The sequence below is a fragment of the Arvicanthis niloticus genome, chromosome 30, assembly GCF_011762505.2.
Source record: "Arvicanthis niloticus isolate mArvNil1 chromosome 30, mArvNil1.pat.X, whole genome shotgun sequence".
In the NCBI taxonomy this organism is placed as follows: Eukaryota; Metazoa; Chordata; class Mammalia; order Rodentia; family Muridae; genus Arvicanthis; species Arvicanthis niloticus.
In genome coordinates this window covers 13,287,188-13,299,613 of record NC_133438.1, presented here as the reverse complement: position 1 = coordinate 13,299,613, position 12,426 = coordinate 13,287,188, and positions in this window count along the sequence as shown.

Below are 12,426 nucleotides of genomic sequence, written 5' to 3'. Positions count from 1 at the left end.
GCAGAGGCTTTGTAGCCTAGAGTACTCAGCTCTAACAACAATCATTTGGTGTCCTCAAGACACACCTCCTGGGTCTCAGCAGCTATCAGCAACTCATCAACATACTGCAGAAGAGTTGGGGGGGAGGGGGCGATTCATGGTACAGTGTGAGGTCACAATGGAGGGCCTCATCAAAGAGGGTAGGCAAATTTTTGAACCTCTAGGATAGCCAAGTCCAAGCGAGTTGTCCATTGCTTCCCCTCGTGGGGTCTTTCCATTCAAAGGCAAAGTAATGTTGATTTTGAGGAGTCAGGGTCAGGCAGAAGAAGGCATCTTTGAGGTCTAGAACAGTATACTACATCCTTGTGGGTGGCAAGGAGCTTAATAGAGAATATAGGAACCCCGTCTCCCCTATTCACTTTTACCTCCCAAGGCCAGGATCTTCTGGGCAGGGGGTAGGGAGAAGTCACCTTTTGTCTGGCCTTCTCCCCTGATTTCTTTTGACTAGGACATTCTCGGGCCCAATGGCCCCTCTCTTTACAGTATGCCCATTGGTCTTTCTCTAGAGGGGGGCCATTGTTTCCTAGTGGGTGGTTGAGGCCCAAATCCCTCCCCCCAGTCTCCATTACCACTGTAGCCTGTAGCTAGGATCTTTTGTAGTTTTCTATTCTGGCACTTTTCTTTCTGTAGTTCCATAGCCTCTGCTTCTTTCTGTTTTCTTTCTTCCTTTTCTTCTTCTGTTTCCCTATTATGGAATACTTTCTCTGATGCTTGCACTAATTCCCTCAGGAACTTATCTTGCAATCCCTCTATTTTCTGTAGTTTTCTTCTGTTATCCCTAGCAGCCTGATCTATGAAGGCTGTGGTTACTGTGGCCTTGTGCTCCTCCACAGAAGGGTCATATGGGGTGTACTGTCTAAACACCTCCATGAGTCATTCTAGAACAACTGAGGGTGACTCATCAAGGGCCTGCCTGACTTCTCTTACTTTGGTCAAATTAGTGGGTCACTTGGTGGTGTCCTTGAGACCTGCTAACAGAGCCTGGTGGTAGACCTTAAGGTGTTCTTTACCTCCTGCTGAGTTGTAATCCCAATCAGGTCTCTAGAGAGGGAACCCTTCATCGAAGTCTTCAGGGTTCAAGGTAGAAGTCCCATTGACCCCTGGGACATTCTTTCGGGCCTCGAGGAGAATATGATCTTTTTCCTCAGTGGTAAAGAGGACCTGAAAGAGTTGTTGGTAATCATCCCATGTGGGCTGGTGAGTAAAGAGAATAGATTCAAAAAGGTTAATGAGGCTTTTTACTTGTCTGAAAAGGGTGGATGTTGAGCCTTCCAATTATAGAGGTCAACAGTAGAAAAGAGCCAATATTGAACGACCTGGTTCCTGTCGGTGCCTGGTGGTCCCAGGGAATGGAGCGGGAGAATAAAGGTGGTATCTGGGGATGCAGCTCTCCGGCTTCTTGTTCCTCCAGCCATTCCTTCTCAGGGAGAGGTAGATAGAGTGGAACTGGGGCCCGCAGCACCGTGGCCCTTGCCTGAGCTATGGGCCAAGCGCTGAGAGATAAGGCAGAGGGCATGGGGGGAAGAGGTTCTAAGAAAATGCGATCAACCATCCCTTTGTCCTGATGAACTTCCATCTTTTTGGCTGAAGCAGCCGATGGCTCTGGCTGAGTTTTCAGGGCAAGGACCCTACTAGGAAGGAAAGGATGCACCCAAGGGGGTGGATCAGTAACTAAGTTTTCCCAAACGACTATGTACAGTACCTGATCGACAATTTTAAAAACTCTCTTCTTGATGACCACCACAAGGGGGAGATCGAAAGTCCCCCCTGAAGGCCAACTGGCATTAATAGAGGGCCACTCAGAAGAACACAGGGTCCAAAACTTCTTTTTTTGGACATCCACGGGTAAATTGTGAGCCTTCCCTTTACTTTGGCCCAATGCTCTATCATAAGTCCTAAAGGAGTGGTGGATAATTTCTGTCTCATGTCTAAGAGTCTCATCAGCATAAGTCCAAGTTCAAAATTACAGAAGACAAAGAGGACACTTAGTAGAAAAAAGAAGAAGAAGAAGAAGAAGAAGAAGAAGAAGAAGAAGAAGAAGAAGAAGAAGAAGAAGAAGAAGAAGAAGAAGAAGAAGAAAAGAAAACGAAAAAAGCCTGATAACCGAATGCCTCAGTCGACTCACATCAGACACGAGGTCCCTGTGGCACTCACACAAAGATCAGCTAAGACAGAGAAAGACAAACCACAGACAGGCATCAGAAATACAAAGAATGACACGGAAAACACAAAATGGTACCTGGTAAAATCACACCTTTGATTTACCAATCTGCGGAGTCCCACAAGGGGCAAAATCCCTGGTCAGGGAACCAAAATGTGGATCCCAAAGGCTATACTTCTGGGACCCCAAGAAGGAAACTCAGGGAGGGCAACTGCTGCAATTGCAAGAGGATTTAATTAATTAGTCCAATGTATTGGGGCTGCTTGCTCACACAGGAGAAGAAACGGCCAAGAATGCACTCAGGCAGAAGCATATATACAGTTGGAACAGGGCAGGTGTTTTTGGTGATAAACTGGTTTGTTGGCATTGATGGGCTGTGGGGGACTCTCTAATGGGGGGCTATCTGTTGTCAGATGGCTCCATATGTCTGATAACCCAAGGTTTTTCATGTGTCTTCACCCTTTTTGGAAAGGGAGGGATCTTGTGGTTTTTCTTGGGACTGTGTGGCCTCACCCTTCTGGAAAGAGAGGGGGTCAGGGGGTAATTTTCCATGGACTTTACAAAAGAAGGAGTAGAAAAATATGTAAGAGCTTTGATGATGTGAGCGGGACTATGAATCACTGTCCTAATGACTAATGACTGTGTGTCCTAATGTCCTGGCTGTGGCATTCACAAACTCACTGTAGCCGTGGTTGCCGGCATAGGCCCCACACAAGACTTAGCCTGAAAATATTCAGTCACAAGTGGAGGAGGGGCTCATGAGACCTTTCCCCACTCAGACATGCTAATAGAACTCTACAGCTGTGGGTGAAAAGGAATCTAATGTCCTTGGTGATGTAGACACTGATGAATACTCACACTCCAGTGGATGTAGCCTCACAGGAGAGTAGTCTCGAGCCCAGTCTGTTATCTGTCGTGAGCAGGTTGTGATAAGGGTTTAGGGTCCCCGTGGGGAGAGGAGTGACAGGTCCTCTCCACTCAGGAATTGTATACAGGATTGACTGTGAGATGGTCAGTTCCCCAAGAGGGGAGAGAGTACGCCAGAGACAGAGGATTGATATTTAATTGCTCTTTAATACTGCACAGCAAACAATATATTATCACCAACGCTAAAGCTATTGTAACAACAAGGTGTTGCCACATTTCCTATGCATTGACTCTATCAATGTCAGCACAGTAAATACAAATAATAAATTGTTAATTACCAAAGAAATAAGCATAGCAATAAGTACATCATTATTCATGAGTTATATGACCTGAGTCCTTATGACTGTGGTTTCCAGCAGTTTAGGTCCGGAGAGCGCTTGATCACGAAGATAGGGGCATTCAGTGGCTTCTGGAAGCTCAGGTCCAGAGAGTGCTTGACCACGAAGATAGGGGTGTTCTGCAGCTTCCAGCAGCTTGGGTCCGGAGAGTGCTTGACTGCAGAGATAGGGGCGTTGGTCTCTGCTGCTTTGATGATCCTGCAGCAGAATGCTGGGTCCCTCGGCTTTGATGATCAGGCCCAGAGTGCTCAGTCTCTCGGCTGCAGAGGAGGCCTGAATGGAGGATCACGCTAGCCAGTCATGGCTACCAGTGTGATAAAGTGTTCTGGCCAAGGGCTCCTTTTTTTATGCCTGAATTAGGGTTACTTCTGACGTACCTGGCAGTTAACCAGATGTGTCTGGTTATCTGTGGGGCTATGACTTTATTACAGCTGGTTATCATACTTATTCAAAACAACTTATTTTAATGTACAAATATTTTGATTCATAAGGTTTTCAAAAGAACTTTTGATTATCAAAACAACTTCTGGTTATCACAGTACTTCAAAACAACTTCACTTCAAACTTGTTTTCTTTCCTATTACAAATATGGAGTCAGTCCTGTTAAGGGCCTGCTCCTTACAAGAGTGGTTATGTAAAAAGCAAAAGGGCACAAAACAAAATGACCAAGATGTAAAAAGTGGGATGAGGGACTTGGGAGAAGGAAGGGAGAGAAAGTTGGTGGAGACAAGAGGAAGATAAGGGATAGAAGAGGGATATGAGCATGCCCAGAATGTATTACATATGTATAAAATTTCAAAGAATGAATTTTTAAAAAGAACAAAAAATAGCAGTCTTAATGTCACTGGGCATCACCGTCTTCCTCATAAGACAAGGCATGGAAATAGAGATTTATGTCTCACCATGAGTAGGGTCTTTCAAACTGGGTTAAAAGATAATGCAAATTATGCTCTCATCAGAGGTTTTCTAGTAAAGAAAGGGGACTGTCTTGTCTTGTCTCTTAAGAGTTAATCTAAGTAGGACAGAAAAATATGCATCAGGGAAGATTTCTATTACAGAAACTTTTAGTAGTGTAAAGCCTAACTTGTAGGTTGTGCAGTGGCCCCTCCAGCCATTGTCCTTTCCCATCCTTTGACAGCATATTCCTCTACAGTTGTCGCAATGACTTTATCAACCCTCACCCTTGAGAGTGTCCTATGCAATCATGAAATAAACTCTACTCTGTGTGTCTTGTCTGAATTCATTCAGTGGAGATCACAAAGGATTAAGATCCTAACAACCTAAGGATGGAAGGAAGAGGAAGGGCTTTGCCACTATTTGTAAGCAGTATATGCCCATCTATCTCCATATATCCTGCTGCTACCGTGAAAAGAAAATAAAAACTCTTGAAGGAACTTACCAACGTAACCTTTGAAGTAATAAAACTTGTCTTCATGCATGCAAAATAGGTTGATATGAAAAAAGTGTCCTCCTCATGTGAAAATAAAATTTGAAAGCAGCATTGAAACAATAACAAAAAATTCATGGTCAGCAAAGACCACCAACAATTTGTTAAATTTAGTCATAATAAAATATTAAGTCCCTGCAGGGGCAGGGTGACCAAAAATAAAGGCATGCAAGGGCGTGCCCAGATAAGTCCAAACAAGCCCAAGTGAGTAATGGGCTATCTGGTGTTTACTTCTCTCTCCCTCCCTTTCTGGGAGGTTCGAGGTTCTGCAAGTTCTGCCAGTTCTGCAAGTTGCTGATGTTTGAAATATCCAATCATGTATAGCCACGCGAAAGTGCAACCAATCATATGTAACCGCACCAAATTTTCCCCGCTCTCCCCAAACTCTACCCATAAATATCCCAAGTTTCCTGGGTTCTATCTCCTGCGTGAGATATATTCCAGCCCGAGGGCCCTCATCATTAAACCTCCTCTGCAATTGCATCAAGATGGTTTCTCGTGTGTCCTTGGGTTCGTGCAGGTCCAGACTTGGGTGAGGGTCCCCTTTTGGGGGTCTTTCACTCAGAGTGGGAACACCTTAGAAAGGCATAAAGCTAGAGAAAGGAAAGCACAGTGATACTTCCTTCAGCCTCCCGCCCACCTACTGTTTCCCATCCTCACCATAGTTATCAGTAGGGAGATAAGGACAATAACTTTCCTTTTCTTCACTTCAGATGTGGCATTTCCTGGCTTCCTGCCTCCCAACCCCCATGCTGTCCTCACCCCTCAAGTTATGGAGTCTAGAGTACACAGGAGCAGGTGGGGTCTCTAAGGATGCCACTGAGCCACTGGCTGGTAACAGTGCTGGCCTACATGGGGACCCAGCCCTGGGGATGCTGTGATTGCTAATGAGCTTTTGGGTGGCAGATCTACCTCATCAAGACTCTTTGTTTTCCCATGCTGCTTTTTGTTGACTTGAAGCTTGTTTCCCTTCTGACCGAGGCCCTCCTGTTTTCTTTTCTTTGGAGACTTCGTGGGAGCTAAATTTAAACTTGATTAACAGCATTTAGTCCAAGGAGGGTCAGAATACTGCTTTCTTGTTAAATGTCTCTCTGGTTCCATTTTGTTTTGTTTTAAGACACAATAGGCCCTCACAATGAGAGGCCTTTTGAATCAGTTGCTATGGTGTAAGAAGCAAAAAAAAGAAAAAGAAAAAAACAACTTAGCATCAAGTGTTGGGATTTTTTTTTTTTTTTTTTTTTGATCCTGATCACAGGGGAGAAACTGACTAAAAACTTTTATGTGAGATTATAACCTGATTGATAGCTACAGTCAGCCCCAAACCTTCACAATCACTTTCAGTACCGTCTTGCTAAGGAATAACTTCAATAGGGAAAACTTGAAGTTAATTGCTGATAGAAACCTCCAGACTCCCCACAAATCTCAAGTGTATTAGGAATCTTCTTCCTAACCTACTAAACTTTTCTTTCTTATATTTCTAAGTATAACTGAACCATGACTTCACGAAAGTGTTACGGGACAGCTCCCAAAACACGTCCACACGGAGGCTACGGTGACTCTCTAGACAAACAATGGTGGAGAAAAAAAAATGTCAATTGAACTGAAATGAGAGCAGTACAGCCAGAAGACAACTAAGGGCAGGGCAAGTGAACATGAGTCCACATCCGTCTTGCTTCTGTTGAGGGTTAATGTGGAGTCAGGTCAACATTAGATCAATAGAACCTTCTCAGCACAAAATTCACACCTGCACTTATGCAACAGGGAGCGAGCTGAAGAAGGCAGAATAAAATAGCTGTTATTTTAACTTCATTGTCTGTTAAGGTGACTTTGTGTGGTCTGGTTCAAGCCCAGAAAGTTTGCTTCAGATGGGAAATGGCTTTTTTTTTTTTTTCTCCCCCTGTCACTTCACCTTTTAATTCTGGGTCAGTTAAGAGCCGTCCTGCTGGTTGGTCTATCTTTAGCTTACCAATTACCAGCCTCAAGCTGCTCCATTGTTCACTATTAACTAAGCAGCCTTAAATAAATTTCAAGTAAGCAATTTGTGGACTGCTAGTCTTTAAAGACTGTAGGCAGAGCAGGGGTTTTTTGTTTGTTTGTTTTGTTTTGTTTTGTTTTGTTTTGTTTTTGCTTACTGATTTACTAAATATCCTAAAGAATCAATGATTTCAGAGGAAGATGTTAAATTCTCTAAACCTCTGCATTCCCTCCACTGTCCTTCTGTGATCCTACCTATCATCACATCATCAAGGCCTCTAATTCCCCCCATAGTCCATATATACTCAGTCTTTCTTGTTTGGGGTACGAGTATTAGTTACTCTTTTTACAGTATAGGATGAAATCTACACTTAGGGGAGACATGCCACTGTTTCTTCCCTTGAGAGTTAACATATTTGGGCAGATCCATCTCCTTGTCAAAGGACCAACCCCAAGGAAGACAGAGACATGTCTGCCTTAAACTATAACAAATAAGAGAAATAATTACTCTCTAAACAAGATCATGTGCTTTTCTTTCCCAGAATTCCCCATCCTGAGCACAGATGTTATAGAGCTTATGAGGTTCTGCTGGTCTTTCCTGACTGAAAAGCCTAACTTTCTCCTCCTCCTTCTTCTTCTTCTCCTCCTCCTCCTTCTTCTTTTTCTCTTCCTCCTCCTCCTCCTCCTCTTCCTCCTCCTCCTCCTCCTTCTTCTTCTTCTTATTTCTCCTTCTTCTTCACTTACTCAAAAGTTGGCCTTTGTAGCCTACCACAAAACTTAAGAGAATGGAGAATGGGAAGCTGCCTCACTGGATAAGCATGCTTGCCCGGGAAGCATGAGGCAAGAAGCCAGGCAAGGCTACATGTGCCTGTAATCTCAGCACAAGGGGACAGAGATTATAGATTTAAAGTGCTTGCTGGCCAGCCAACCTACCTAAAATGATGAGTCTTTAAAAAAAAAAAAAAAGATATTAAGAGCACTAACTGCTCTTCTAGAGGTCCTGAGTTCAATTCCCAGCAACCACATGATGGCTCACGACCATCTACTCATATACATAAAATAAATAAACAAATCTTTAAAAAAAAAAGATATAATGCCTCACAGACATTGACACAGTTGAATCCGATCTTGGCAAGTCTTCAGTTGAGGGTTCCTCTTCCCATGTGACTCTAGATTTGCGTCAAGTTGGTAGCACAGGTTAATTATGTCAAAGAGGAAGAACGTGAACTGGAACATGAGGACAATTCCATTCAGCCTCCATTAAAACCAGTTCTGGTTCAAGTGGAAAAGCGTTAGCACACCATGGGTAGGGGCTGCACAGCCCTGTACCAGATAGTTCTGTTAATTCAAACTTCCACTGAATAAAAGTATTCTGTTTTGGAAATAGAGCTAAGCTATGCTGTGTTTGAATACATACGATAATTAGTTGTATCAGACCTATTTTATATTATACTATAACAAAGCATCTGAAGACTTATCCAGAAACACCTATTAATTTTTATGTCAACACCATACCATGTTTATTTCCTATGGGACTTTCTCATTGATGTGGTTGAATGAAAATATAATGCAAACATATTTTAAGTACCAATTCTTTCTAGTTATACTGATTTAAGAGAACCATTTATTTCCCTGAAATTTTAGCAGCTTTGACACAACTAAGACTAATTATTTATAGAAGTGCTTTAAGAAAAAAGTTTCTACAGTTATTTTTACAAGTTGAAGGATGTGAAGCTTCACATATACCTGAGAACTCATTAGTGTGTTGGTTCATGTGTATCGTGCACACATGTTAAAGCTGATTTGCTCTGTGGGTTCTGGAGATCCTGTGGGGCAGACAAGAGAGAGCATCAGTGTACTCACCTGGTCACACATTCTGTTTCTCACATGAGTGTCCTTAGAACTAAACAATGCAGAGCTGGTGCTTCACGGAGCCTTGCTCTCTAGAAAGAGGGGCCCTAAGGTAACCCTCAGAGTAGCATGAGAACAATGAGCACCTAAATCTCTTTGTAGACAAGGTGACAGCCAAAGATGCTATAGGCCAAACTTGGTGTCTTGGATTAGAATGGCTGATTCTATGACACAATTGCACAGCACACCAAAGAGGAAATAAGTTCACTTACTTGGGGCTACGGTAAGGAATCTGCTTTTATTTTATATAAGTCTGCTGTTGCTTTGAGTACATGCTGGATTTATTCTCTCTCTCTCTCTCTCTCTCACTTTTTTACATTTCTGGATGATGGTCCATGCTTTCTGCTCTGTTTTATGTTTAAAATAACTCCTCCCTAGGCTGGAGAGATGGCTCAGTGGTTAAAAGCACTGACTGCTCTTCCAAAGGTCTATTCCCAGCAACCACATTGTGACTTACAACCATCTGTAATGGTATCTGATGCCCTCTTCTGCTGTGTGTTTGAAGACAGCGACAGTGTACTCAGATACATAAAATAAATAAATAATTCTGAAAAACAAAACAAAAACTTCCTTCCCACCATTACCATCAGTCCGGTACTTTGTGGAATTTTAATGACTACAAAACAAGGTACCCACATCACTCCACCATTACCGCCTCACTCACCTAAATAGTATTTACTTTCTTTCTTTCTATTGTTGATAAATTAACTATGTTTCTAGACAAAGATAACCCTCCTACCAGGACACTGTTACATTTAAAATTAATTATCAGTTTGACTGGGTTTAGAATCACCATAAAAACTTACCTCTAATTATGTCTATATAAGTGTTTCCAGGAAGGGTTAACTAGGAAGATTTCCCTTGGGCTGGCATCCCAGACAGCACAAAAAGAGAAAGCTAACTTGGGCACTGCCATTCACCCATCTCTGCTTCCTGACAAGGGACACAGTATAACCAGCTGCCTCCTATTCCTGCCATTATGCCTTTCCTGATCTGATGGTTGATACTGTCAAACTATAAGATGAAATAATTCTCTTCTCTTTTGGTGGCCTTTGTCAAATATTTTGTCATAGCAATAAGAAAAATTACTAATACAAGCACAAAGTCCCACCTACTCTCTGGAGTAAATGCTGGAATATTTCTTCAGTAATTTTCTCTATTTTAGATAATCATTTTCTATATTTTGTACATTATTCTAATGAGGATAGCAGTATGTGGTTAAATTCTCTTGATTAGGAAGGATAAGATTAAAAGGATATTAATTCTTCCTCAAGCCTGTATAAACTTATAAATTTAAGTCAACCATCAATTCATTAATCTAAATTATCTATACTGTCTCCAAATAGGAGACAATTCAGGGACAATTCTGAAAAATAGACAACACAATATCTATGTTTTAAAAGTTACAAACTGCTTCTAAATTTCATGAAATTACAAAGAGGTAAAATATTTTCAAGGAAAATGAATCGGAAGAATCCTACTTTTGAATATTAAATGCTGTTAGAGGGTGGAGAGATGACTGGGTCCATAAAGTGTTTGATGTACAAGCATGGGGATCTTACCTTGGATCCTGGGACTTATGCAAAAAGGCACATCTTTAGGAACAATACAGAGAGTAGATGGGCAGGTAGACCTCGCTGGCCAGCCAGCCTAGATCTCAGCTCCAGATGTCATGACAAACTCTGTCTCAAACATAAACTAGAGAATGATTGAAGATGATACTATACCTTGATTTCTGGCCTCCTTAAAAATATGAACACACACATACATGTGCACATGCAGGCACGCACACATAGCACATAGATGGTAAAAATAAAAGTGAAATAAAATAAAAGTTAATGTAAAATATCAGCAAGTTTTTATGAGGATGGAATGAAAAGATTTACAAACATGTCAAGATTTATTAGAAATGTTACAAGACTTATAATATTCTAGAAGCAATCTTTAAGGATAGCATTCCTGAAAGATTTACAGAGCCAAATATTAAGATGCAAAGAAATTAAGAAAATACAGATGGGCCAATAGGGCAGAAGATAAAGCAAGTCACATAGATATGCTCCATTGATTTTTGACAAAAGTAATAATTCATTGTATAAATGATCTGTCCTGTAAATTTTCCCATATCAACTATATATTTACATTAGTCAAAAAAAAGTTCTGCTTCATACCATATATGGTTGCTTCCAGGTAAACTGTTGCTTCTATTGTCTCACTTACTCAATATTTTACCCTTCTATGCCTTCAGACTCAAAATCTTGGACTCATACTGATTCTCTTTTTTTCACATGTCACAATAAACACATCAGTAAATCATTTAACCTCCACTTTAATACATCCCAGAATTGCATCACATGTTACTACTTCAAGTATATGCATTGACCCAAGGTCACACTGGTCACGTTGGTCAATGGACCAAGGTCCTTTGGTCACATTCTACCTATAGTGTTACAACCACATCCTGTTTTAGTTTCTTCAACTCACTCACCTAAGATGGAGACCCCAGAAAGCAGGGTAAGGTAGCAAAGCATAAAAATCTAAAAGCCAATGCAATACACATTAACAGATGAGGTGTTGCTGTCAGGTACTAGAGCTTTGTATTGCAGGGGCATCCCTGAAAGATTGCGTAACACTGTGTAGAATTCTCCCACTGACAGAAACTGGAGTCTTAATCTTCCAACTCTTTTCTATATATATATATATATATATATATATATATATATATATATATATATGTATATTGAGAGAGAGAGAGAGAGAGAAACACCACATCACCTAATACTGTTTTAAATTTATACTTTCACTACATCTATCTTGACCATAAAAATCTGGCCATTTACTTAGTAAGTTCTATTAGGCCTCCACATGTGATTCTTCAAATGTAGTTTTTAATAATAATAATAGCAGGCAAAACCCAAAAATTTTGGCTTTACCTTACCCTAATTAAACTAAGTCATCTACCTGCTAATGAACACTAAGCTAAAAATGAAACTCTCTGTTCTTCCCCCAAAGCCACTGAACTTCTAAGAATAAAAACAGAAAACTTCAGATTCATGGTTTTGGATGAATTCTGCCTTTTGTAGCCCATCTCCCCTGAGACCATAAACACCCCCACTTCCCCCTCATAGTGTGATTACCACTAGTCTATCACGGTGGCACATGCTCACCCTCTGCAGCATACTTACGTTGTTTGTTTTAGGAACAAAGCCCCGAGAACAAGTATTTCAATGTGGCTTCCCTCTCAGGGAGGGAAGAGAACAGACTCCTATGGCTGATTCTCAGCTCCTTAGCCCCTGTTAGGAGGCAGCCTGGGCTTCAAAGGATTCTGGCGTCCAGGAGGGGATGCTTTGGCACCAGCTGGCACAGAGGAGGTAAGAACAAATGGGCACAATTAACCTGGATGGTTACAGATTCTAGACCCCAGGCAAGGAGAAAGCTGGAAAGACATCGGCAGCACCCTGACTTAATTACGTAGAAGTGGCTCATAAGGAGGCAGAGCCTGCTCTGCTCAAAAGCCCCTTCAGCGGACTGTTCTTGGTTAGGATTCATGCTGACTCCAGGAAACTAAATATGGGATAGATGTCAACTCAAGAACTGTCAGAATGAAAAGCAATTTCTTCTACCTAAAGCTG